This window comes from Acanthopagrus latus, chromosome 6 (assembly GCF_904848185.1).
Source record: "Acanthopagrus latus isolate v.2019 chromosome 6, fAcaLat1.1, whole genome shotgun sequence".
In the NCBI taxonomy this organism is placed as follows: Eukaryota; Metazoa; Chordata; class Actinopteri; order Spariformes; family Sparidae; genus Acanthopagrus; species Acanthopagrus latus.
The window spans coordinates 31,702,861-31,730,655 of NC_051044.1; the positions used below are offsets into that span (position 1 = coordinate 31,702,861).

General features: G+C 39.7%; 1 protein-coding gene and 1 long non-coding RNA gene across 3 annotated transcripts in view; one reads left to right on the top strand and one right to left on the bottom strand.

Annotated features, from left to right (window-relative positions):
- The window catches only part of fhit (fragile histidine triad diadenosine triphosphatase), a 368,692-nt gene that overhangs the window by 234,011 nt on the left and 106,886 nt on the right, over positions 1 to 27,795 (bottom strand). The window lies entirely within an intron of this gene.
- On the top strand, positions 18,467 to 20,475 carry LOC119021926. The gene is made up of 3 exons (XR_005075803.1): positions 18,467 to 18,500; positions 19,212 to 19,386; positions 19,863 to 20,475. It is a non-coding gene; the product is annotated as an uncharacterized LOC119021926 (long non-coding RNA).

Below are 27,795 nucleotides of genomic sequence, written 5' to 3' on the forward strand. Positions count from 1 at the left end.
AGTGAAAACGTGACAAAGCACTGCTATTCATGTTCCTGATTTAGATTTGATAGAGATTGGAACCTTAATTGAATACAGCATGGGCGAGGCTAGCCCATTTTTAGGGGTGCTCCAGGGCTCAGCACCCCGAAAACTTGGAGTAAGAAATGATTTTATTCTAAAATTTGTGTTCGTCTTTGACAAGGTTAAATTATGTCCAAAGCATACTCCGTAATTGGTGGCTTAAAATGTATATGTGAAGGACAAAAATGAAAACACCCCCGCTTAGCAAATGGTATCATCCTTTTCTCACGCGCTACTTCTCCTCTGTACCTGCACTGCTCCGCAGCCCGACCGTCATCCAGCGCCACAACATGATTATTGTAGGTTCAATATCACGGGCAAATGGCGAATTTAAGTTGCACACAGTGAAAGCACTACACCCTAAGTTATCTTGAAATCGATTAGTATCATCATCACTCGCTGAATCACTGGAGACTGATTTAGGGACCATCATTAAATTACTTTGCATAAATATATTAATATAAATTAATTGCAATATCTTCCATGTCATGTAACCCAGTGACTCCAAACCAGCAGCAGATTGTATTAGCAAACTTGACGAATGAGACACAGCTCTCTCTACCATACTTTAGTGCTTCCTCTATTTTATATGAATATTGATATGCAGAAATTATGATAAATAATGGTAAAAAAAAAAAAAAAAGTTCTTTAATGCTCAAGAGGTTAACATATTTTTAAGCAGCAATGTCAACTTCTACACTATTTTGTCTCATGTCTTAGATTCTGATTCTTAAATTCTGAAAATGATTTTTTTCCCTTAAAAATCTCACCAGTAGTCACCATTTAAAGGGTGATTTTTCAAAATGTTCACCCCGGACCCCGCTAGTGTTGCTAGGTTAGCAGCTCAGAGAACCACTGCTACAAAACAATCTTTCTCAAAAATGTTTTCATTCTATTTTGCCCTTTGCCAATCATACCTATGGAAAAGTGTTAAGCTAAAGTAAAAAAAGAAAAAAAAAGGGTTTTGAAGTTAGCTGAACCAATGTTAAAATGATAGTTATTTTTCAATAGACATATTTTTTTTTGTTTTTGTGAGAAAAAAGGGTGGATGGTGGCAGTTGGACTCATTGGGTGCTCAGCACCCCTAAAGCTGTGACCCTAGAATCGCCCCTGCCTCCCAGATAATATGTTTCTAAAGCATGCAACAGGAGGATAGAAGTAACCAATGGAGAAATTCTTCAGATTTTGCTCTATATGGATTGCAGACTGTTGGTGTATGAGCTGGATCAAAGATTCAGTGTTTAGCACTAATGTTGCCAGGATTTTATATAGTGTCTTGTGCTTATGGGGCTCTGTTTGTGTGATTGCATTTTGCTTGTAATTATGTAGATGCTGTCTCCTACAGCATTATTAATGTGATGTATATCTTTAGGTTTGAATGATGATGTACAGTACTGTGCAGTACAGTACTAGACCTTGGAGTCCAGAGGTCCTGTTATCCAGATAGGGTTAGGTAGGTTTGTTTTTGTTATTGTGTTAAGGTGTGAGAGCATTTTAGCTTTTTTTATGTGTTAATATAATAAATATTACAGTCTCCTCATAACTCAATTTTTTTAAATTCATTTACTTTACTCAGTGAAGCAGAAGCTACAGTGGATGTTTAACCTTTGTGTACATCATGACGTATTTGCCAAGTTTGTTTCTATTGAATTGAACAGAATCTGTTTCTATGCAAATGTAAAATGCATGTGAAGATGAATGGATAAAACCTACCTAATGACTCTATACAACTAGTAATATTAAGTGCAAGGCTGGTGATAGTTTTATCACTTTTTTATTGTAAACATTTCCCGTTTGTCCTGGTTTGTGATGGGAGAATAACAAACATGTATCTAATATGGGGCTTGTTATATCACTGATGTTCATGCTATGTGCTGTGTACCGTACATAGCACATAGCATGAAAATCACTGATGTTCATGCTATGTACAAAATTACTTACAAACACACTCTTAGATCAGACCTCAAAATATACATTGCATACTCTCTGAGTGGTAAAACAGCCTGCAATAATAACCAGACAGACACTGTCCAAACTGATTCGGGACAGGATCTGCAGTTCTTATGTAAATGGAATCGGTATCATGTCAGGGACTTATCAGTTAATGGAAATGCTTCAGTTGCTTTGTGAGACCTGTGGTGAAGGAACAATAGATGGCTGAGAATCTGAGAGTATAAAAAATGCAGCAACAGAGGAGACAGTGGTTTTTCCTACACTCTCCTATCTTGGATTAACCTACAAGTAACACCTTGTAGGTTTAGGGATCTTACCCTTTATAGTGGAGTAACCTGAGTATCTAACACCTGTCAGAAATGTAATGATCAGTGTTGTAGTGACCCTTTCTGATCCACCATGGACACATTCAGGTGGCATCTGCTTCCTGGCGGATGGTTATTTGGAATCTGCTAAAATGAAAAATATATTTCAGTGGCAGTCAGGTGGCTGAGTATGGTCAGGTACTGCATAGATGACTTCCATATGTACCAACAGCCTAAAGCTTCAGTCTGCATTCCCTAACACAAAGAGTGTGGAATCAAAACCAAAATGAGAACTTTTTGCTGTGATATGACAGGGCTAAACACTGAGCCACTGTGCTGTCAGCTTAACAAAATGATATATTTGCAGTATTGTTTTCAAAAGCACATGTGAAATGTGTTTAACATTTCAGGTGAACCACCCACTCTCAGTTCTAATCCATGCCTGTTTCATTGATGTGCCCTATAATAGACCCTCCATCTATCCAGAGTGTCTCCCTGCTTTCCACCCAAATGCATCATGAGACTGTAGTAAAATTACAGGACTTTGTATATTCTAAGTAGCAGAGGAGTAATATTCTCTTGCTCTCAACTGTAAACGCTGCAACAAAGATATAGAGAGCTCTGAGATTTCAGAGTTTGGAGAGACACTAATCTCATCAACAACAATGATGCAATCTGCTCTGTTCTCACCGACAGTCCAGATGTTACTATGAAACTCTGTTGGATGGATACAAATAATAGCTTAATGGCAGAAACAAAACTGTATAATGTTAAAAACTGACACAAAGATGACATGCATAGCTTAAAATCCACCACTGAATATGTTTTTCTTCAGGAGTCAAAGTAACATGCTACTGACGGTAAATATCTGTAATTACATCCACCCCAAGTGAAATCTGAAGGAGACAGCACTACTGTGACAGGAGTACTGTCAGCTCTGGCCCTCAAGCTGGAATGAAAGACGTTGGTGCATCAAAATGTCTGAGTGGGCAGTTTTTAAAATCTTTGCTGACATCTCACTATATTAACTTTTCCAGTCATTTCAACCTCTTTTATTCTTGTGTGCTGCTAATTTTTTTCCGTATGATTTTTTAAAAAATATTTTCTTTGTGCTTAGCATTTTTTCGGCTTACCTAATACTGGGGGTGTCATGATCGCAATTGTAAATTGGACATAGTGTTATTGGGTACGTCTGTTTTCTTTAGCTACTGCCTAAGACAGGAAAGGGTATTGACCTTTTTCTGTTTAGTTTCACCCTAGAAAGCATATTGAAGCATATTTTTGCAGTGAGAGGCATTGTCATGTTTTCTAAATGCCAGTTGAATGCAGAAAATAACAAAATATGAATGATATTTGTATGTTTTATAGTCAATAGTCAACAGAATAATTATAGTCTATAGCAGCCAAACAACTTGTCCCTCCTCTTTTTATAATGGCTAGTTGTACTTCTGTTAGTTTGGTGAAAGTAAAGCAAAGAAGCATAACGTACCCTGCACAGACAACACTATAAACATTATAAAGAAACATACTACTTTCAAATCATAGTAACTTGTAATATATATATTACATATTATATATATTACATATTATATACTATAAAGTTTACCTGCTCAACACTGCTTGCTATTTTGAAAGCCTTTACATGCTCAGAAACTCATGAAACTTTGAACAAGACTGTGGGAATTCAAGTATTTTATGGTTTATGGCGAGCTAGCACTCCCTAAAATGCAGCCCCTTCAACAACTTTAACCTACATTTACAGAATTAAGTACACATTTGTATTGCACTTAGACCTACAACAAGTATTTTATTACCATGACGCTGTGCCCAACAAGAAGTTGGCTACTTTGAATTAAGCACTCACTTCTGGTGATTTGGTGTAGTGCTTTAACAAACGTGTCCTACTGCTTTAACCCAGTCGACTTCAAATGTTGTTATCGCAATCTTAACAATAAAGTTATCAAAAGGTTGAGTTTTTGCTGAAGTTGATGTAACTCGACTCTACGGAATCAATTCTACACCTTTCTTGGCACATTTACAGAGTCCCAGCCTGAACACATTTAAATGCCAAAATTATAATAACCCCCTACTGGCAACAGGAAGTATTTTTTTTAAGGGGTGGTGTACTCCTCCTGACAGAAAGCCAAACATGCCTCAAACATGTTGAGGAAATGCTTAGTATTGTGAATATTTTGAGGTGTCGTTGAAGGGGCTGGCCATGGCAACATGGTGCAGTCGAATGGGCCAGCATCAAAGAGGAAACTGCTATAACTCCACTGTATAAAGTCACATCTGCCTCCTGACTGATAAGAGTTCCAGCCTGGAGACATTGGCCTTGCCATCAGTCAGGGAACAATGTGGAAAGTTGGTATTTCAGCCTTGGAACAGGAGCATAGATTGTGAAAACCTTTGTACAGACTCCCACAGCCATAATCATACCATTAGCATTAGCCTTTTATTCAATTTCTGAATACTTTGCTAACCTGATAGTGTCAATCATTATTATTATTTTTCCACCCTAATGTTTTTCCTTGTATAAAGAATAATGTGTGACTGTAGTACGGAAATGTGTTCTTTGGTCTTGCTCTTTATTAAACTTTATTTTCATTTGGAATGTGTGTGTGTGTGTGTGTTAAAGTAGGCTTCCCTCTGGAGTATTGTTCTAAGCTGTCATATTTGCATCCAATGTTTCCTACCCAACACCGAAAGCTTCCACTAATTTACAAGTAATTTGCGGTTGCAGATGTTCTGTATGAAATGTAATGTCATATGATGTGTTTTGCTTGCAACATGATAATTGTTATCAGCCTACTTAAAATGTTCAAACAGAAGATCCATGCAAAGTTTTCACTGAAAGTATTTCCTTAGTTTTCTTGCATGTACCCTCCTGGCAACTAAAGAATGATTAACATTTTTAGTATAGCACTAGATCAAGTTCAATGCTTAAACAGCACTTTTTATCATCTATGATGCCCCTAATGGTCTGCACAAAGATTTTTGTGGGCTCCATTGATTTCACGTGTGAACAGGACCACATATGCCCAATATAACATAACACTATGTGCTTACTGTCCACCCTTCTGTTTGCCTGTATGTCTGTTTTGGATTGTGGCAACTTAATGGTATATTTCTGGAGTTGGAATAAAGAGAACATTATCTATAAACAAAAGTTTTTGTCAAAATATAATAAAAGTGTATTTGTATATATTAACATATTTTGCAGTTGGGTAGAATCACCCTCTACCAGGTGTAATTTATTTGTTTTCTCTTGGACAGAGTAACAAAATACAACAAAATCTTCAATTGCTGTACATTTGAAAAAAGCTTTTAACCGGGTCAGGAGAACTGGACAGCAATCAAATAAAGGAAACCAGGGCAACCACGGTCCAAAATGCAGATTCTGAAAACTGGTCTTCACAACCGTCATCTAGTCAGTGTCTGACCTCAATAGGCATTCAAATTAACACGCTGCTGTGTCCATTTACATCTTTAGTCTTGTTCAATAGCCCTCTAAACTGAAAAGATCAGGCGATGCTAAATTTTGCAGCTCTGATGTTAATTTGCTGGAGGCTTGACTGCTCTGCCCCTGAGTCACTGGGCTTGATAGAGTGGTTAAAAGTGAATGACTCTCAGAAAACGTGTGTGTGCTAACAAACCACAGAAATAAAGAATATATTTTCATACAAAATTGGCAATTCATTTGGAGTTCTTTCTTCCAATGTTTCTTTTTTTCTTTTTTTTTTTCCACCAGAGCTGCTGAATGTAAACTTAATAAACTGCAGTGCATCAAATAAATAAGTGAAAGCCTTTAATTTTATTTGCCTAGGGGGCTTCATAAATGGATGTCACTGATGCAATGAAATTAACATTGTTTATATGCATGTGTGTGTGCCTGTGTGTGCCTGTGTGTGCATGTGTGTGCGTGTTGTGTGTGTGTTGTGTGTGTGCTTTTATTTCTGTGTGTATTAGCGTCATGTCTAGGAGCGAGTTTCTCAGGAGTTTTAACTGGGTAAAATGAAATCCAGAGAACACCCACAGGGCAACACGACTGAACAAATACAATAATTCAATTTACTTTTCAATTACATTCATGTGCAGGCTCCCCTCTACTTTAATTAAACTGTTGTACATGTTGGTACTGAGCAGATGCAAATATAATCAAATAAGATCCATCACAAGGCCCAATATTCCACCTGATAAACCAAATGAGGCTTTTGATATTGAGCATCATGCTTTTATTTTTTCTAATTTTTGTCTAAAGCAAATCAGTAAATTGCTAGTGCGAAATGACGTTCAAAGCAATATGTGGTTAACAAACTGAAACCAATTAACACATTTCAAAGGAGCTGAGAGGATGAGAATGAACATGGCACGCATACTCGTCTTTGATATTGATATCAGTCATACATATTTCAACTGGAGACATCAAACATATTGATTACCCAGAATTCCTAAATGTTACTGGAGTGGGAAAGTCATTGCAGGTCGCTGCACACCGTATCTTGCTAAGACACCAAACAACCCGAGGCTGCTGATTGCTTATTTATGGATCAAACATATTATGAACCTAAATGTGCTCTCCCTGAACCCACAGGAGGATTATACGCACAGCTGAACACATGCAAACACAAATTTGGACTCTTCAAGCAAGATATTGAACACTTTCCTATCTGCACAGGGAGGCCATGGCAACTTTTGATGAAGACACAGCTGGGACAAGTAAAGAAAAGCTGTCGGAAGCATGCACACATGTCTGTCTTCTCAAAGATATTCCTTATTTTGGTCTTCTGATGATGGTGATGGAGAGTGCTCTGGCAGCCAGTTCAGACTGGGTGTTGAGGTTTAGTTTAGCTCTTGTGACTGTGAGGGTCATATCATGTGATTCACACCACTTTCATTCTCATCCAACAATTCAATGAGCCCCTGTTCTCTGCATGGAGGTATCACTATTCATTATGTTGTCCATCAGTAGTGACAGCAACCCTGAACGTGATCTTATTTTTAGCAATCCAGGCAGCACACATACATGCAAATATTTATTTATTTATTTGAAAAAATCATTCTATATACATATGGGTTGGCTGGTGGCCAGCTTTTTAATTAGGGTTTTGTACCCATACTTTTAAGGGCACCAGCTGAATTATGCTGGTACTACTCAGTACTGATTCACATTTAATCCATAGTGTGTATTTTAACAGTAATATTATAGAGACAGGTGGAGTGAGACGCCTCCCTAGAACTCTGACCGTGTCCGACATGCTGTTTAGTTGACCAGTATCGTCGTTTTTCTTTAGTTTGTTTGGAACGTAGGTTTGCAAACTTGAAATTCCCAATCAGTTTTAAGTACAGCCACCACTAGTGGCATGTTTTCCATTATATTTATTCTCATAGCATGAGGTTGATGAGCACTGAAATAAACTTAAAGAGACGTTTCAACATTGGTAAATACAACTGAACATTTTTGAGGAGACTTGGAACAATTTCCAGCCATGTACAAAACTGGGTGCTTTTTACAAGACCTCTGGACAATTCCACCCTTGGTTGTGGCAATCGAAACAGATAATTTAAGCCAAAACACAATGTCCTACCACTAACCAAGTGTTTGTCAAGTTGCAACACATTTGTGGTTTGCTGAAATGTTACCTGCCAACATGTATTGGGTTATATAAGTAAAATTATTATTCGGCCAGGAATTAAAATATCCCTTGCGTCAATCTTTTCTGAAAAATGCTTTAAATTGTAACTGTCTGAATCCAAGCTCTGCCTGATCCTGATGTTTAGATAAATAGCCAGGGACAGCACAATAATGCACTGGCATCACTGTATGCAGCTAGATAGGACTACTTGTCTGTTGACTGGTTGGTTCCATCTGAGCTACCATGGGAGCCATTCACTCTCCTGCTGCCCCCTGTTATGTAAGTCAGCTGATTTAGTTTGGGTGCTGAAAAAAATGCCCCAAACAAGCTTGTATATGTTGTATTGAAGGTGAGCAAGTCTGGGAATGTATAACCCATAACAAGGGTCGATGGACGCCCTGGGTCATTTAATAAGTCACAAATCACTGACTTTGGACAAAATATGAACTTCTGTAATTTCACAGTTGTTTTCACTTACAAAATAATATTTACACAACTCATTTAAAAATGTTCATACATTTTTCACAAGTCTCACTCTTTGAGGCCAGTTTTTGTAGTGGCCAAACTGTGTAATTACATTGTCACATGATGCACCAGGGGCCCAAAAAAGACTTTTTTGCATAAGCCAACATGGTGAAAGAAACGTCTGTTTGGGTTGGTACAGTGGGTATGTTTTTTTGAGCATCACAACCCCTGTGAAATGACTCTAATGACTATCTGGAAGGGAATTTGATCGATTTGATCTAATAGAATTGGCTTGAAGGCCTGCACCATTAAATAATTTTATCTCCGTGCAAGTTAGCTGGGCACTTAACCAGCAGTTAGGCGTCTCAGCTGGCAGCATGTTCTATGTGCCCCATAATGTAGAAGCAATGTGGAAGACAGTTGAGTCATCTTGCTTCATGCACCACTGTACAGCTTTCATAGAAATGAATGGGACTTTGCATCCATGACTGTGTCCAGGTATAACTTAATTAAGGTCTATGTGATTCCTCATCATTCTGTCTTGGTGCCCTCTATTGACAAGCTACCACTGGTCACATCTTTACATAAAAGGAATACACATGTGACAGGGCAGTGTCTAGTGTGATTCCCTCCGTATTAAACACTTTTTGCAAGACACAGATTATTATTATTAGCGTTACACATTGAGGTGAGCTTTGAAATTCACAACATGACTGGAAAAAAAGTCTTGTTTACTGATCAATCTAGGATTGAGATTTGTGGCAGTAACAGTCAAGGTTCAAAGTGTTTTATTTGTCATTGTACAACACGTGGTTGAATGACAAAATCAATGTTTTTAGTTCCATTATGCTACACAAACATAGAGCATACAGAGAAAATACCACAATGACAGCAGTGTTTCAAACCCACAACGAAATATAGTGATGAGAAAGTTTAAGTCTGGTCTCCAAACGGACCACGGGTAAGCACCACTCCATTATTCATAGACATGCTCAAGTGTCGGCAGAGCTACTTGTAGTCCTGGCTCACATCAGCCTTTCCTTGACTTCAACCCCATATATAGCATTTACAGTTGAGGACTGAGAACGGCAGGCTTTCTATGGTGTCACAACACAATCATGCTGGGATAACATGAGTCACCAGGTTCTGTGCAGACTTTGGGTCCATGACGGCTCGAGTGCATGCTCGCAATAAAAGTTGGAAGTACTAAATCCTTCTGAATTCTGAAATTCATGGACATTATTCAAAGATTCAACTTATCACTCAAACTGTTAAACTAATAATAACAACATTTGAAAAGAAAAAAAATGTGTTATATTGAACATAAATAGAAAACTTTTTTTAGCTTTTGGAGAAATAGCTACTAAGGTGAACAGTAACTTTATATATTTTGTTTACTTCACTGTTACTCGTGAACAGATGAAACTTGACATTTACAAAGATGTGTTGACTGCTTATATCATCCCTCCCACACTGAACATGTGTGTTATGTTGGCACACAAGTGGCCCTGAAGAGAAGAAGGGCAGCACAAGCTATTTGTTGTTGCACCTACCAAAACAAATGCATCATTTCTATGCAAATTGGCCATATACCTCAGTCTATCACCAGCAAAGGACTTGACACCTGTTGTGAATATGCATGAGTTTATGGCAATTAAAAGCAGGAGAGCTGTGGGAGGAGGAGACAATGATAGCACAGGCACAAAAAGCTATGGGCCATTCAGCACTACGGAGATGTAATTCCTCTCCTCCACACCACTTCACACAGCTACTTTTATTGGTTTTGTAATTGAAATCTTCTTTCCCCTTCAGTCCTTCCAATCCAACTCCCACTCTGCTGCTTTCTTCTACTTGGGCTGTAGATGTGTGCTGCATCTCCGTGTACACATTAATCACTTTCACACCCCTACTTTTCTACCAAAGAATAAGATGACATACCCTGAAGAACATGTCAGTCACTGCTCAAATATAATGACTACAATTATATTTAAAAAAAAAACAAAAAACATATATATATATATATATATATATATATATATATAGAGATAGATAGATAGATAGATAGATAGATAGATAGATAGATAGATAGATAGATAGATAGATAGATAGATAGATAGATAGATAGATAGATAGATAGAGGTTCTGCTGTATCAGTTGTGATGATTTGATTTCAAACTGTCCATGACTCCAACTAAATTATAAAAGTACATCACTAGACCAGTGGCCAGCTTTTCAAAACTTCGCATTAATTTTACCCACAATGCAACTTAGCCACTGAGTGACATCCGTGGAAGCAATTGATCAGATTACATGCAGCTCTTCCTGGGGCCACAAAAGGCCTTACCATTTTTTCACTTGAGTTATTATAATGTTCCATTATTTAAACATTCAACAAAAACTGATGCCACTCACATTAACTTTAATCACTCAACATGTGGAATGAGGGATTTAAGCTCCATAGTGCATAGATGCTGGGATATTAGTAGACAAGAACATGGAGCATAGCAGGCAGTGGAACACTTTTCATAACACGCATCCTCATTCCAAGATATTCAAGATTGTAGCAGCAATTGTGGACATTTTACATTTCAGTGTCTCTTCTGCAAGACATACAATACTGAGAGATGGCCTCTATCTTTCTCATGTGTGAGTTGATTAATGTAGAATTGAAGTATGAAACCGGACACAGAGGGGAGGACTGATGCAGGACACAGGCCAAATCAAATGTGCGTAAATGTGTGAATGCTTCTCATCATCAGCCATAGTGTAATGAGCGTGTGCATCTCAGTTAACTCAGCCTCTAATCTAATGATATTCATTGATACACTGGAGTGTGGCCCCAGCTTGCCGAGCAGAAAGTAATTAGTTACACTTTTAAACCTGAGCTAATCCTCACTGACGATATGCTGCCTGTTTCCCTCAAAATGTATGGGCAGCTCAAGTCTGTTTGTGTGGGTGTCTGCATGTGTGTGTGTCTTAAAATGTATTAAAACAATGTTGCACTTTTTGCCAGTCACTGCTTTTGTTTCTTAATTTTTTTTTAGATGTGTTGCTGAACTGCTGCTCACTTGCATGTGTGTGTTCACACAGGCTGGGTTGCTGCTGCAGTGCCATGTACCTGTTTACATGGAGTTTGACGTTGACAACTATCAATAGATATGATAACGTGATTTTCCTTTACCCCAGTCGAGCGAGAATGAAAGCAGGAGGGAGAAAGAGATGAAGCGAGGGAGAGAGAGAAAATGAGGGAAAGCGCACAGGAGATAAAAATGACCCTCCTCCTCTTGTGTGCACGGTATATTTTCTTCATGTCTGTGACAGTATAGCCATTAAAAATGTAATGTAACTGGCGGAATGTCAACCTTGCTTGACACTTGACACCGTTAAGTATGAGCTCAGAGAGACTGGATGTTTATTTCTGTGCTGAGATAGCAGACAAATTTGGCATACATGTTCTCCCCTGAAACGCTCAGGTATTGTGTCCTGCGCCTTCAATAATGTTTCTTTAGGCTTTTTGATGCAGCACAAGCAAACATCTCAACGATATAGCCAGATGGAATTAATGATACATGAGACTGGCAATGATTTAAGAACTTCTCTGACTTTGTTCCAAATGGACATGTTTACAAAACTCTCGGAGTAGCTGCTGGCAGTGCTGGGGATGTTTCTGTATAGCAATCACTAATCATTAGTCTTGCCGAGAGTGCTTGAGACTCTATGCTGAGAGAGAAACAGTGTGTGTGTGACAGTATGTCTGTGTATGTGAAAGACAAAGACAAAACAGTGTCCCTGTCAAAAGAAGAACCAACTAATTTACAACAACAAAAGACCAAGTTAAACAACTTTTAAACCTCCAAACATTTGCATTATTAATCAAGATTAATAACAGAGTTGATATTGTGTCAAACACATTTTTTTTTTTTTTTGTCAAACATGTTTATGTTATGAGTGTCAGGGATGTCTACTGAAGTTAGCATGCTAGTCCCAACGTGTTCTGTCATCTGACAACACACCCCACAGACTCTCAATGGGGTGTGTCGTCACGGGTGCCACGGGTGTTTGGATGGTGTGCCATCGAGGATGATGTTGCAGGAGTCAATTTGGAAGTGATGAAGGCATGCTTCGGGATTTCTGCAGCAGAGAAATAGAGTGATGGGCCGAGACGGGCTACGTTTTTGATGTGGATGAAGTCAGTTCTGGTGATTTGATTTATGTGTTGCTGAAAAGAGAGGTCGCCTCAGTCAGCCATTTTTGATATCTATCCACAGGCCTCTGGTCGTGCTCTGGCTGAATTTTTATCCACTAAATTTGTTGGCTTCACAGACTTGTTTCTTCAGCACAGTCTGCATGTTCTGGTGGGGTTCAGGTCAGGACTTTGTGAGGACCATAGCTACAACCCTAGCCTGATCCTTTGGCCACTTCCGAAGTGTTTTTTGGATAACTGTCCTGTTATTAGAACACCCAACTGCATCCAAGACCCAATCTTCTGCCGATGATTTTAGGCTTTCTGAAGAATTTGGAGATAATCCTCCTTCTTCATTGTGCCATTTACTTGCTTTGCTTCTTCAGCTCTAACTTACTTGAGGGGAGTTTGCAGGCTTTTAAACTCCAGCTTGACATAGACTGCCATTTATTTATGGAGTTTACTGGAACAGTTGTCTTTAAACAAAGGAGGTGGCCTAAGGCATTACTTATCACCCACCTACAATGTTGTACTCAGTTCTCTCCCCAGACAGTTAACCCTCTAAGACCCCTTGTTGTAAAATAACATTACCTTTAGCCTAAAACCTAAATCCTAAAAAAACAATCTGTTATATTTTATCATATTTTTTTTTTTTACCACATTTACATAGTCATTGGGTCCTATTGTTCAGTCTCACAATGCTATTTGATAGTAAATGTGTTTATTAGTCCCGCCTAATGGCCATGAACTCACATAACCTCTCATGGTATCCTTTGAACAACATCTCTTTGTTTCATTGGACTAAATTAATCAGATTCAAGTAAGTAAAATGTCTTTGACTTGTTTTGTTGTCATGACAATGTCTAGAACATGTACATATGTAGTTATTGTGGAATAGATTCATCAGATTTCATTTAGAGCTTGTTATAAATTTGTTGCAATTCTGCAACGCTGGGTGAGTGTGGTAATCAAAATAGCATGCTTGTTGCAGTGGGCACAAACAGGTCATATTCCCTCCACTACACCACTGCCTGAAACAGAGTATTTTCTTTATACATGGACAGTATACATGATACCATTGTGTTGTGTTCAAATTTGACTGATTTAAAACTTTTATCTGTAAAAAGATGTAGTTAATTTGATCAGACTGACCTAAAATTCCATGACTTTGTCTACAAAGAGGAAATCAACAGACAATTCAGTTCTGGGAAAGGTGAAATGTTCCTGAATGTAAGGTGTGGATGTAAGTGGGGGTGTGCATGTTTTCCTTTTGATAATTATGATAATTAGAGAGCATAACAAGCAGTACTGTCATTTCAAGGCAGTATGACTAAATGGCTGGTGATTGGGATGCACATTTCTTTTAGCATGATAAGTAGAGAGCATAGGCTTATCCATTCACATTTACATTTAGGGCATTTAGTAGATGCTTTTGTCCAAAGCGACTTCCAATAAGCAGACAGTATTGTCTGCCTGGAAAACATTGGGGAATTCATTACGTGGGAACAGCCAGGCAGGTGCGCCTTCCCAACTGTGACCCTGAAGACGAGAAGAGCTTGGAGAAAAAGGGGAGAGGGAGATGTCAGAGTGGAGGGGAATCACAACATCTGTGCTGTCAAATGGTATGACAACAGTAGCCGTCACACTTGTGTCATCCTTTGCTGGGCCTGAACCTGTGCAGAAGGTTCAACACTGGGACAAAGCTGCCAGAACCTACACTGAGGTTGATAGGCCTTACATTGTTGGTGCCTACAACAAGTACATGGGAGGTGTGGATTTGTTGGTCTCATGTACAGCCAAATAGAGGTCACCCATCAAATCCTGTCACTGGTACATGTACATCTTCTGGCACACCATCATCCTCGCTGTAGTCAATGCCTGGCTCCTCTACAAGCAGGACTGCAAAGCTCTAAAGATGTCTAGCAAAGAGACAATGAATAGGAGACAGTTTCAGGCAAAACTAGCATCCTCTCTCATCCTGGTGAACACGGCACTCCAAACTCCAAAGAGAGGACGACCGTCTTCAGGCAAAGGAAGCCCAACAGTGACATCAGGAAGCCCTCTGAATGCTCAGAAGAGACCATCCATGAGAAGTGCACAACTCCCATTGGATGTACTCGAGGACCTAGTCCGCATTTCCCAGTGAAGACAGGGAGAGAAAGCTGCAGACACTGCATTGAAGGATACACTAAAACACAATGCAGCAAGTGTGATGTTTGTCTGTGCTTCTCAGAGGACAAGAACTGTTTCTGGGACTCTCACTATGAATGAAAGTCAGCCATGAAAAGGAACACAAAAGAATGAAGACGTTTCTAGAAAAAGCTGTTTATTTATTTATTTATTTTTTCTTCATAAAAATATAGTTGATCTGAATTGTTGTTCAGAGTATGTGAGTACAAATACAGAAATTCTGCTCCCAACTAAGACCAATGTTGCAATATTATGACATTTCTCTAAACACTTACATAAACTTTTTTTTTCTTTAAAAAAACCTCTATCCTTTCTGCGTCAGAGGCCTCCTACAACAACATCTGAAGGGTCATTTTGTTTTTTTGTTTTTTTTAGTTCTTCTATATTTGGGTCTTACAGGGTTAAACACCCATTCACACCCGGGCTCACCTAGCCCTATCAACCCACATGAAGGCCAGTTTGACCAACAACCCACAAGTGGTCCTAACGACTCTGAAACTCAGAGCTCACACATGTCCTTAGCGACTCTGTAAGGACACACCCATTCAGAGTTTAAAAGCCTGACCAAACAACTTCTTCTTGTACAGCAGCCCCTCAACTTATGTTGATATAAAACACACTCAGTGATGGACTGGGAACAAAAAATGGCCCTGGCATGTCCACCCACTAGCGGCCCATGGGGGGCTGCATTCGCATGCGCAGGGGGTGGGGTGGTAGGTTAGGGGTGCACACTTCTGATGCCCCAGTGATGGTGAACATAAACTCCCATGCTATAAACAACTGCACCAGAACATGGACGTATCGAACTACAACCCCAATACAAAAAACAAATTAATAAATCATCAGAGCCAGCAGCTCCATGATAAAAACATGTCTCATCGTCATTTGTTATCCATGTCCACCTCTTCATCCTCCTCTTGCTCATATTCCTCACTGTCCTGTCTTTCTCCCTGGTGTGCTGGCTCAGCTGTGTTGCTAACGTTAGTGCTAGCAGTATTAGCGCTAGTGCTAGCTGAAGCTGCACTTAATTTTAAAAATGGATCAGTCCGTTTGCAGCATTTTTCACCATCAGCCAACAGTGCTCTCTGAGATTTATTTCTGTTTCTCTGCTCCCCCCTTGTGTCACTTCATGCCTTGACTCATTTTTTGCTAGCTTAATCTCAGTCAACTTCCAACTTCTAACAACCACGCAGACGCGGTCCACTCAATTCAGTCTTGAAATTCCCAGAAGGCATTGCTTCATTTTAACGTTTCCAAAATATAATCAAATAAAAAAATGCAGGTAGATTTATTTTATTTCAAACCATGCAAGTTTTCGAACATCTGAATAAGACATTTCACTACAAAACAATGAAGACAGATGTAAAAGTTTGTGACTGTAGACTGTAGAGGGTAACCGTGACTGTGATATAGAAACGTGTGTGTTGCATATAAATGCTGTTCACATTGCCGCACTGTTAAGTGAGACAGAATTAGATTAATTTCATTGTCATTTAGCGTAAGAACATTTTTGACAACGGCCCGTTGCCCATCTGGCATCTGCCCAAATTCCAGATTACCAGTCCATCACTGAACATACTTGACTGCGGACACTGACACCTGTCTTCCAGCAGCTTCTAATTCATTGCAGACTAACTCTTTGGTAGTTTGTCGTCGACTCTTGACCATCCTGACCAGTGTTCTCTCAGCAACAGGTAATAGTGTGCCATGCACTTTATGCCTACAAACAGTTGTTGGTGCAGTTGATCTTGGGACCTGTAACTGCTTTGAAATGGATCCAAGTGACTTTCTTGACTTGTTCAAATCAATAATGTACTCTTTCAGATCAATGCTGAGCTCCTTAGACTTTCCCATTGGAGTGTTTGTGGCTGAGTCTAGTGGTCGTATCAAACAGGTCCTATTAAAATGGGCCCAGACTAATCAGCTGTTATCATAATCGCTCATAAGAAGATTAGAGGCCATGATACAAAGAAAATCTGATTCATACAACTTTCTAATTATCACCAGAATTGATTGTTCAAGTTGCTGTATGTATATTTTTGATATAGCAGACTTGGTTACATTTTCAGAAGACCTATAATAAATTAGTTAATGAACCTAACTTCCTGAATGTTTTTGTGACAACATTGTTTGTGTTCCACTCATTAATCGCATAAACAGAATGCCATGATAAATGGACTTTCATTTCTATAGCACTCTTCCAATCATATGTGCTCCACTCACTCCATCCCAGCCTGACCACGACTGAAGCCTGCTGTGACTCCCTCATGGCTCCGTGTTTTACTGAGTCACAGCAGCTATGTACTGCCAACAATAGATAGAATCAGTTGTTGGTTACTCGGGGAATATGCTGCCCCCTGTGTTTTTGGAGCAACTATCACATTTTGGCCAGATTCTACAAATAGATAATACATGTAAAGCCACACATCAGGGTATTTTGTCATGTTAATCATCTTTATCTGAATCATTTAGAGCTTACATACTTGTCACATTGCCACAAGGTACACTGAACATATTCCTAGCTAGCAAATGCTCTCCATACCATGTCTTTCCAATGTAACCACTTTTCAAAGGGTCAGTATCTGCAAAACATGCATATGCTATCTGGGATTTCGATAAGACACACTGTTGAATAAATATGTTATCAAAGTTCTTAATTCTGTGCTCAAACAAAAAAAATATTGCTAAAAATGGAACAATGATGTATGACTGTGGTAGAATACTCAAGTCCTAGGGGATCTTCCACAGTTGCACAGACAAACTGAGAAGAAAGTCTGAGGAGCCATAGAAGCACTGGCAGTGTCTCAGAGTTATTGGCTTGGGTGTTAAAATGTGTTTTTTTGACATGAGAAAATTCTAAATGTCTCAATTTATCCACCATATACTACCATCAATAATTCCCCCAAGGAACACACTTATTAAATTCTTTCATCACAATTTTATAGATGCAAATATTACAGTTAGTGGACACTACATTGTGGGGGCATCAAGACTATTAGTGTGTGCAAAGTCTCAATCATTTAGAGTACATTCTGCAGACTCTGATGGGGAGAAGTGCATTATGAAAGTGAATTACTGCAATGAAGGCTCATCTTCACACTGCCTTTGTTTCTTCATACTAAACCAAGTAGCACTGGCTTAGAGCAGCTCCAGTGTGTCAATTCACACTACATGTAACAGGTCGGGATTGGATCCAATTGCAGGACACACCAGGAAACAGTTAGGAGAAAGTCTTAACCCTGAGACCAGCAGGCAGGCAGGAAACACAGGAGATGATCTGCTAGCAGGAAAACCAGCCGATACTCCAGAGAGGACCCAGTGAGCTGGGAGGGAAAAACACTCCGAGTCTTTAGGGAGAAGAAACAGTTTTAGCTGGAACTTCCTGTAGCTTAGCCAAGGTGGAAACAGGCAACCAGGAAACTGGCAGGACACAGGCGAAAATCATGGTCGGGAACAGAAGGCAAAGAGCTTTACCAGGCTGGAAATGTGTCATGAAGGCAAAGAACAATCTGGCACTGAATGAGTGAGGAGGAGTCTTTATACAGGCTGATTGCAGATGAGCTGCAGCTGAGAGTCCAGGTGAGGTGAGTGACGCAACGAGGTGGGTGTGGCTGGCTGGCAGGAATGAGCAGAGGTGAGGTGAGTGGAAAACTACTGAAGTAGCAGACTGTGACACTACATGCTGTAACCAAAAGTGACGTAACGGTACATGTCATGACGTTGAGATCTGTGTGTGGGTGTGTCTTTTTTTTTTTTTTAAACGTTTCCCCCAATGTACTTTTTATAATCATATGGGTGCCATTATAATGTGTTGTGATTGAGATCCTGACCCACCAAACATCCTGGAGGTGGCAAAGTTACATTTCTTCACTCTAAATTACATAATCAAATTCACTGAAGTTCAATGAAGTATCAGTCAGGAGGGCTGGCCATCTCAGTGTATGTTTGTTTTTTTTTTTGTTTTTTTTTCTCAATACAGTAACTGCAACAACCCAATAGTGGAAGGAGACAAACACTTGGTGATTGAGTAATTTGCTCTAAATTTCTTCAGATAATAATCGATATTCAACTACGGGAGCTGCCTGGTTCTGCTGTTGGGGACGAACACTGTTTTTCGGGCAGAAATGTAACAAAGAGTCGATAGGATGCATTTTTTTAATCATATAAGATGCTAAAGACACAAGCTGCTACCATATTACTATTGTTTGGTCTCATAATGTTGCTTTGTGGGTTGATATGTGGGAAAATTTCTCTTTTATTTGATGAGTGAATGATCTGTTTAGTTGTCAGACTGCAAGTGTAGACTGGATCCATCATTCTCAGAGGAATGAGAAGGAATTATCTGATTTGTCTTCTTCCTCCTATTTGATTTTTTTTCTCTTAATGTCCTAAATGTACTGTTGTTCTACTACACAGTCAGTGTCTGTAACAGGAAGCACCCATCATCAGTGCTGCATCAACCACAATGCCATCAATTTCACCTCCTCGTCAGGATTTTTTTTCTGCCATCACACATCGGACTGAATGACACATTTGGAAGGGGCTCTCAATTGTACATTAGGATTGAGAGAGGAGGAAAATGACCCAGTAGGTGAGTTTTTATGCATTACAGGTCATTATATAAGCGGCCTGAGAGCCACTCAGCCACCATTAACCAAGATGAAGGACCAACGGGACCACTTCCTACCTGGAAGTAATGAGAGAAATGTGGAGTGCATGTTTAGGGCTGATGGTTTCAGATGTTCCATGTCTGGAAATTACTCAAGGCCACACTCTGGACGGTAGCACTGAATCCATTTATAATGCACTGCCTAGAAGTAATTTATAGCAAAATGTGCTTCCCTGCTACATTAAGTGGAACTTGACTTACATAATGTGCTATGTCGTACAGTCAGGGTCACTGCATATGCAACACACTCAGCACTGACTTTAAAACAGAAGACAGGCTACTGGGAAAATCTGGAAAAAGATCTGAATATTCGAATGAAGCCTAAATGAAACGATGAATGCAAACTAGGCTTGCAATTAGACAGTACTAATGAATTCAAATGCTTTTTCTTTTTCCAGATGAGAATTCAAGTATGACAGCTCCTACCCATCAACTGTATCATGACTCGCAGACATTGATGATTCAGCTTTTTTTACTTTAATCTCAAAGACTGCACAATATAGAGAATGTTGTGCATATATTTCCGATGCAACGGAAGTAATGTAATGTATGCAGTAGAAATGACAGTCCAACATCACCAGGCATTTAAATAGGCAGTCCATCTTCGCACTTCTGATGTGTATGTATCATACCACAGGTTGAGTCATTGGAGCATTTCAACTTCAACTGGGGAATTAAATCAAGCAACTGTCAAGTCATAAGCTCTCTCCTTTAACCTTAATGCCACCACTGCCTATGAAATATGGATTTGTTCAAAGGGGGCATGTTATCGTCGATCATGAAGCTCAGGCTCCGGTTAAATATGTGTTGAAAAACCACACACAACTGAGTAACACATCCTATAAGTACTCTGTGGCTGAGGCTGTCAGCCTGATTATGTGATGTGTTTTTCAAACAAATTTGACAAGGAATAGTTATGCAAACTGCTTATAATTACATAGGCTTGCGATGACTTTTCCTCATTAAATTTGGTATTTGTTTTTAACTTATTGGTGTCATGCTGGTCTTCCATCCCTTGGTTGGTCTTTTTTGCATGGCCATTGATGGTTTTCATATCACTTAAATTGAATTATAATAACAGAAATTAATGAAATATAATAAGAGTAATTATAATATTCTTAATATTCTTCTAGCGAAGATTCCAGTTTCCTAGATGGGGAAAAGAAAAATAATATAAGGAAGGACATAGGCCAGAATCATATCATGATTATAAAATATGTATAATATTGATATACAGTAATTCCCATGCAGCACTGGGGACAGTTCATCCCTGCTTCAAAATAAGATGGAATTAAGGCTGGGCAATAATTCTCTCACTAGAAATTCTCAAATAACTATGGCTTTATAATATAAATAATATAAACAAAAGGCCTATATCCAGAAATGGTCACATGGTAAATTCAGCATTGTGCATTTCCAGAGCACTGATGTTATCCATATATTACCCCTTGCACACTGGACAAAAGCGAATGGGTACCATGCTTGTCAGCTGCCTGATCTGTACTGCCCAAGTGCAAGTCTCAGCAAAGACGAGAAAGAAGTGAGATGTCTCACTAAATAACTACTTCCATGTTGGATCCAAAATAAAAACGTGTCGAAATCAGAATTTAATTGATTAAGACTTTTAAAATAACAAACACGTTTTATTGTCTTCTAGATGTAGTCAATATGAGGTATGTGCTCTACTGCTTTAAATGCTATGCCCTGCATGACAAAATTGACAAACAAGGAAACAGAAATGCAAACTCTGGCAATGGGAAAAAGGAAATCACCTATTTTTAAGGGGGTTTACCTGTGTTTTCAAGACCTGCACAAGCAATGTAATTTTGCTGTAAAATTGGTGTAACAGTCAGTAGGCTCCTCCATTTTAATGGTTTTATGGTGTTGTCAGGTAAGTCTTGACCATACCTGCTGAGGCTTTAAATCATCCATTACTGCTTGACCATAATTTAAGTCAGTGAGTGAGTAAGTCGGTGAGTGAGTGAGTAAAATTACTTCATAAACAGAAAAGGAGTAAACAAATGTAAGCAAAAACAGATCATAAAAAATACACATATTGCAAGGCAGCAGCAAGATTCGTCTTTTTAAAAGGGCATCAACCAAGACCCCATAATGTAAGGTATTCCACAGTGTTGGCACCAAAACTTTAAAGACAGATCATCCTTTGTTTTAAGCAAGTGTTGAGCACAACTAGTAAGCCCTGATTAGAAGAAGTAAGTGACCTACTGGCAATGTCAGGTCAGAGTAGCTCAGTAATATACACAGGAGCCTGACCATGCAGGGTGCTGTCTGTAAAAACAAGAACCTTAAAAGGAATCCTTAACTTGAGAAGAAGTAGTGTCTGAGAATATGAAATTGGCGTGATGTGAGTCATGCTATGCGGGTTGGAGGTGAATTCTGAACAAATGAGTCTTTAGTCGTTTGCAGAAGACGCAAGTGATTCTGCTGTCCTGACATTGGTCGGGAGTTAGTTCCACCACTGAGGTGCCGAAACAGAGAAGAGTTGCAACGGGTGCAGTTCTGTTGACGGCTTTGAAGACCAGCACCATCATCTTGAATCAGATGCGGGCTGCAACTGGAAGCCAGTGAAGGTCACAGAGGAGGGTGGTCAAGGAGGGGTTGAATTTGGTAAGATTGTAAATGCGGCATGCTGCAGCATCCTGGATACACTGCAACAGTTTAGTTGCAGAGGCTGGGAGTCCAGCCAAGAGAGGGTTGCAGTAGTCCATGTGGCAGATGACGAGCGCTTGGCCAAGGAGATGCATCTCATCTTTTGTGAGGAAAGACCGGATCCTGTGGATATTGTAGAAGGCAAATCTGCAGGATTGGGCCACAGCAGTGATGTTGGGGGCACAGGACAGTCCGTCGTTGAGGATTATGCCCGGGGTCCTCGCTGTCAACGAAGCCAATACCGTGACATCCTCAACACTGACAGGTCCATGCGAGGGCAGCCTTTCCACGGGAAGAAGAAGGAGTTCAGTTTTACTGAGGTTGAGTTTGAGATTATGTGCAGCTGTCCAAGTGCAGATGTCTGCCAAACACTCCGAGATGTGTGTCGCAATGTGGGTGTTGGAGGAGGATGGGGGAAAAGAAAGGAACAGTTGGGTGCCGCCAGTATAACAGTGGTAGGAGAATCCATGCGATGTGATTGCAGAGCCTAGTGATCTAATGTATAGTGAAAACATACGCAGTTCTAATACTGAGCCTTGAGGGACACCAGTTTCCAGAAAGCAGGGTTTGGAAATAAACATGTTCTCTATGGGGTTCAGGTCAGGAAGACCATTCCAAACCCACAACAGTAGTCTGACTGACCCATTATTTTACCACTTCTGATGTGTGTTTGGTTTCATTGTCCTGTTGGAACACCCAACTGCACCCAAGACCCAATCTTCTGCTGATGTGTGAGATATTACATGGTTTTCCCTTCAATAATCAATACAATATAAACCATATCAGGATGTGAGAGGAGGAAGGGAGATTCCCCTTTAGGGTGTAAGGGTCAGAAAGTCATATGAGGGGTAATTCCCTCTGCCTGAAGTGTTTACAGGAAGGTAGATAGGATGACATTTGCTGTCCTAATAAAACATCAAAGGATCACTGTCCTGGGAAAGGCATGATCAACCCAAAGATCAGGAGGTCATCGTTTTGGGAAGAGTAATTACTAACTGTAACAGTATGACCCCTCCACAGCTAAAATTAATGTGCTCAGAAGCCCTACAAGTATTGCATCATCGGCATCAAATGGTATGAAGTCATACAAATTCCAGCAGGTGACAAGGCTGGTCCTCACCAAATAGGAGCCAGATGTAAGCATGGATGACAACCACAAACCATGATGCACACAGAACCCCAGGGAAAACAGAACCCATTACACAGGGTCAAACCAGTCATCCCCCCACCAAATGTGACCTCCCACAATGCAGCACTGGTGTCAGGAACCAATAATCAAAATACTCTAATTCTTTGCCAACAAGAGAGATTCAAATCTTTGATGGTAAACCTTTAAAATATAACACCTGCATTAGAGCATTTGAAGACACCACTGAAAGAAACACCAACAATCCAAGAGACCACTTATATTTCCTCTAGCAGCACACCAGGGGGTGGCCAAGAGAACTCATATGAATTTGTCAGTATATGGCCCCTGATAGCGGTCATGCCAAGGCCAAAGCTCTATTACAACAGCATTTTGGGAATTAACAAAAAATAGCTTCAGCCTACATGGACAAGGTTCTTTCATGGCCATCAATACAATCTGACAACACAACAGCTCTACAAGAATACACTTTATTCCTAAGAGGATGCTGTAATGCAGTGGAAAAAGTCCCGTACATGAAGTTGGACATGCCTGCCAATATGCGAACAGTCAAAGACACTGCCATACAAGCTAAGGGACAAATGGAGAACTGTAGCCTATGAACAAGAGGAAAGAAACAATTGCAGGACTACATTTGCAGATAGTGTCAGCTTTATTGAAAAGCAACTAGAAATTGCAACTGATCTGGTGTTTGGTGACATAACAGATACTTCCATGCCTCCAACAGGAAAAGAGACGAGACAATCACAATCACAGCCTCATTATGGGGTGAAGAGGAACAGCTTTGCAACTGCTATTTCACCTGTGGAAAAATGGGAACAGGAAATATAATAAAGGAAAGTAGATCATCTGGTACAAGGACATGCTTGTTTTGTGATGGAGAACATACATTGGAGGTGTGCCCTCAGCAGAAACTGCAGAAAGTTTCTCACATAAGGTTTGCAATCTAAAACATCCTAGCATTCTCCATATCTGTCCAAGGGGGAGAGAGAGAGACATGAGGATCGAGCAAACAAGCAATTGGAAGCAGCTCAGAGCAAAGCGAAAATCTCTGTTCAAACCAGTGGTCTCACTGGGCTGGCAAACAAAATTGCAAACTCACAATAGTACCAGTAAATGTCAAATCCAAGAAGGGACACAGACAGTGCAAATGTATGCGTTCCTGGATCAGGGGAGCAGAGCGTCATTTTAAATCATTTCAGACTTGCAAGTGCCTGGAATGGACACGGACTTTTACTGTAAACTACCTTACACCTATACATGGAAGTGTATGCCAGCACACAGAGGAACATTCTGCAATACAGAGATCTTAAAAGATGGCTTCACCTGAATGGATAGACCTTTAGGAGGAAATGGTAATTGTGAAACCAAAGATACGGCCATGGAGGAAGTTGTAGACCCTACCGCAGAGTTTAAAACTCTGAGTTTCAAGACCAAGGATGGCAAGAATCTAAAGAAGCAGCTGGAGGACCAGTAAGAGCAGGAGGGCCTGGACTGCTAACCTCCACCACCAATGAAGAAAAAGAAAAAAGACAAGCTGGTGAACGGCCACATGGAAGAGGCGACAGACATGAATGGCAACAATAATGGTGTTGAAACACCAGGAAGAAGTGAAGAGGAAAGGAGAGCCACAATTGACTCTCGGACGAACAGACTTTGACCCATGACCTTTTTCTTTGTTACTGGACTGGGCAACAAAGAATAGAATTGAACTAGACTGACCAATTAAGGCCCAAAAAAACCCTAAAAATTAAAACTAAAACTTACATTTACGTTAATTAATGTACATGCGTACACTGTGCAATGATATTTTTTAAAACATTTTTTTAAACATAATTTTTTTTTTTTATTTTCTATTTTATAATTTTTTTTATTTTGGTCGCGGCAAATTTGAAATTAACGTGACTGTTCCTGTATTTGTGGGATTTCGTTACAAGGGCATTTTGCCGTACCACGGGAAGAAATATTGCTGTTATGTGCCTTCGTAACTTGAATTTTTCGTTAAATAGGGTCTTCGCAAGCCGGGGTTCCACTGTAATAATAATTTCATAATAATTAGAGGCAGGAATATAGGAGCCATATATTTGCATTAGATTCATTTTTTCACTTACTTTGGTGTGGGGACAGCTTAATTGAACTATATAGATGCACCTGTCACCTGGATTTTGGTGTTGGAGAGAGGGGGTTACCTGGAAGCACACATTTTAGTTTACTGCACATTTAGCTCAGTTTTTACTGATTTTTCGTTATTTGAATATCCAATAAAAACCCTTAAACAGAACAACTTAGAGTGGACATTAATCATTGGACAGTGTGTAATGCAAAGATGAATCCTTTCAGTCTCAGCCTCTCAGCAGCTCTAGGAGGCAAGAGGCCACTATAGATCATGATTGCTTTTTTAGGTTTAACAACAAGCATGTTTAAAATAAGCAGGGACAACCAAATTTCAGGGAAGGCTTAATAACAGAGATCAGGCTTGGAACAATTGCTAAGTACTATTTTGTAAAAGGATGTTGGCAAAATATCTACAGGACTTTAAGACGGCTTCATACTGCCCACCAGATCAGTGAGGTCTTGCACTGCACAGTCCAGAACTGATGGGTGAGATGCACAGTCAGAAATGGAAGTGAAAGAAAGGATAACGCTGGTTCTGACATCTCTAATCTTCTCAACACAGATGGAGAGAAAGTCCTTATTTGATAATAATAATTAAAAAAAAAAGAAACACTGAGTGGTGCAGGAGTGATGATAATGTTTATAACTGTAATCAAGCAATACCTCCAGATTGTGTTTACTGGTTTACTTAAGTCAGGTTTGCAAAATATGATGCCCTTGCATCCTCAACAATTTTTTTTTAAATTCTATTATAAGGTCTTTATTATAAAGACAGAGCTTAGCTGATTCCTACTGTCACTCTGCACGCTGACATTTACTCTGGAAAAAACAGATGGTGTCATTTACCCAGGGGGATGAGAAAACGAGTCTGAATTTCTTAGGAAAGCCCTGCGTTTTTGTGACAAAATCTGGTTGAAGATGCAAGAGGAACTAACATGTTTGCAGGGCATAGAATCTATTACAAGACAGGTTGAACAAAACACAATCATGGTCAGTGGCATGGAGCTCATCAGAGCTACAAGATCAAAATTTAGACCCAGGGTATAACTCTAGTTATATGCAGTTCAAACAAGGAGAAAGTCCCAGTGCTTGTGGCTTAATTTGGAATGTAACAGGAGTGCAGTCGATAGTACAGCCAGCCGACGCAGTTCTATAATTGAGCCTTAATCCATGTCGTTCCACCGAGTCCAAGTCAGAAACAGAAAATATACATTTTTGGAGACAATCAAATTAGAAATGAAATGCTCAGTAATTGCTTATTTTACAAATTCATAGTAAAAACAAATCTGAGTTATGAACTTCTCTTCATTTTCACCAATAAACTCCAATCGCTTCTATGTGAAACAACTGTCAGTTAAATGCAACACCTTCTGCAAATGTTTCACATTTGAGGCCTGCCAAAACAGAGATTATAGGATTTGAACCACAACTACTTTTAATGTGAAACATCTCTGCAGAACATGTTAAGTTTCATTTAAGGTGTACAGAGAAATGTTTGTTGTGTTCCATCTTTAGTACTGATCCATGCTAAATATCTCTGCTTATGCCACTGCCACAGTACAGAGATCGCACACATCCACAGATGTGTTTTGAACTGGTGCAAAAAGACAAATTGAATGAGTACACATGACACATTATGTTACACCTCACTGTGGCTTCAGTCATTGCTGGATCACAAGCTTAGGTGAATGGCCATGTGCCTTCAGGCTGTGTTTCTACAAAAGTTGACTCCGTCTCAACTTTTTCGGCACGCACTACTGCAGCCCAAACAGACTACCCTCGATAAAATGAATGGGAAAACCTGCATTTTTTTTCGATGCAATGTTGCAACCAATGTGAATCTTCGAGCCGCACTCAAAATGCACTGTGGTTTTTTTCCTTCTTGGCACACCTGCCAGATGTGACACTGGGGGCGTGGCTAAATCATTGAAGTTTGAAATATGCTTCTGCAAATGCAGTGGTTAACTTCCAGTTCAAAAATGTTTTGATGAAGTTTGTAATTATTCCATTATGGTCATTTACTGTCTTTTAATGCTTTAATATTCAATGGAGATGAAAGATGTAGTACCTCCCAACTGCTCATACCACTGCTTGTGTTCTGATACACTGGATCAACCCATTGAGGACTTCATTCAAAATCATGCCAAAAATCATGGTGAATAATTTTAATCACAGGCTGATCCATCTTGCATGAAATTTATCAAGGCAACTCATAACATGACTCAGTAGTGTGTAAGGCTCCTGCGCACCGGTATGCACTCACTATAATATCTGGCCATGCTCCTGAGCAGCAGATGGTGTCCTGGAGGATCTCCTCCCAGACCTGGATCAGGGGCAGGTCCATTGGTGGCCAGAATTATTAGTTAATTGAAACTGAATGCATGTACCTCGTTCTTATC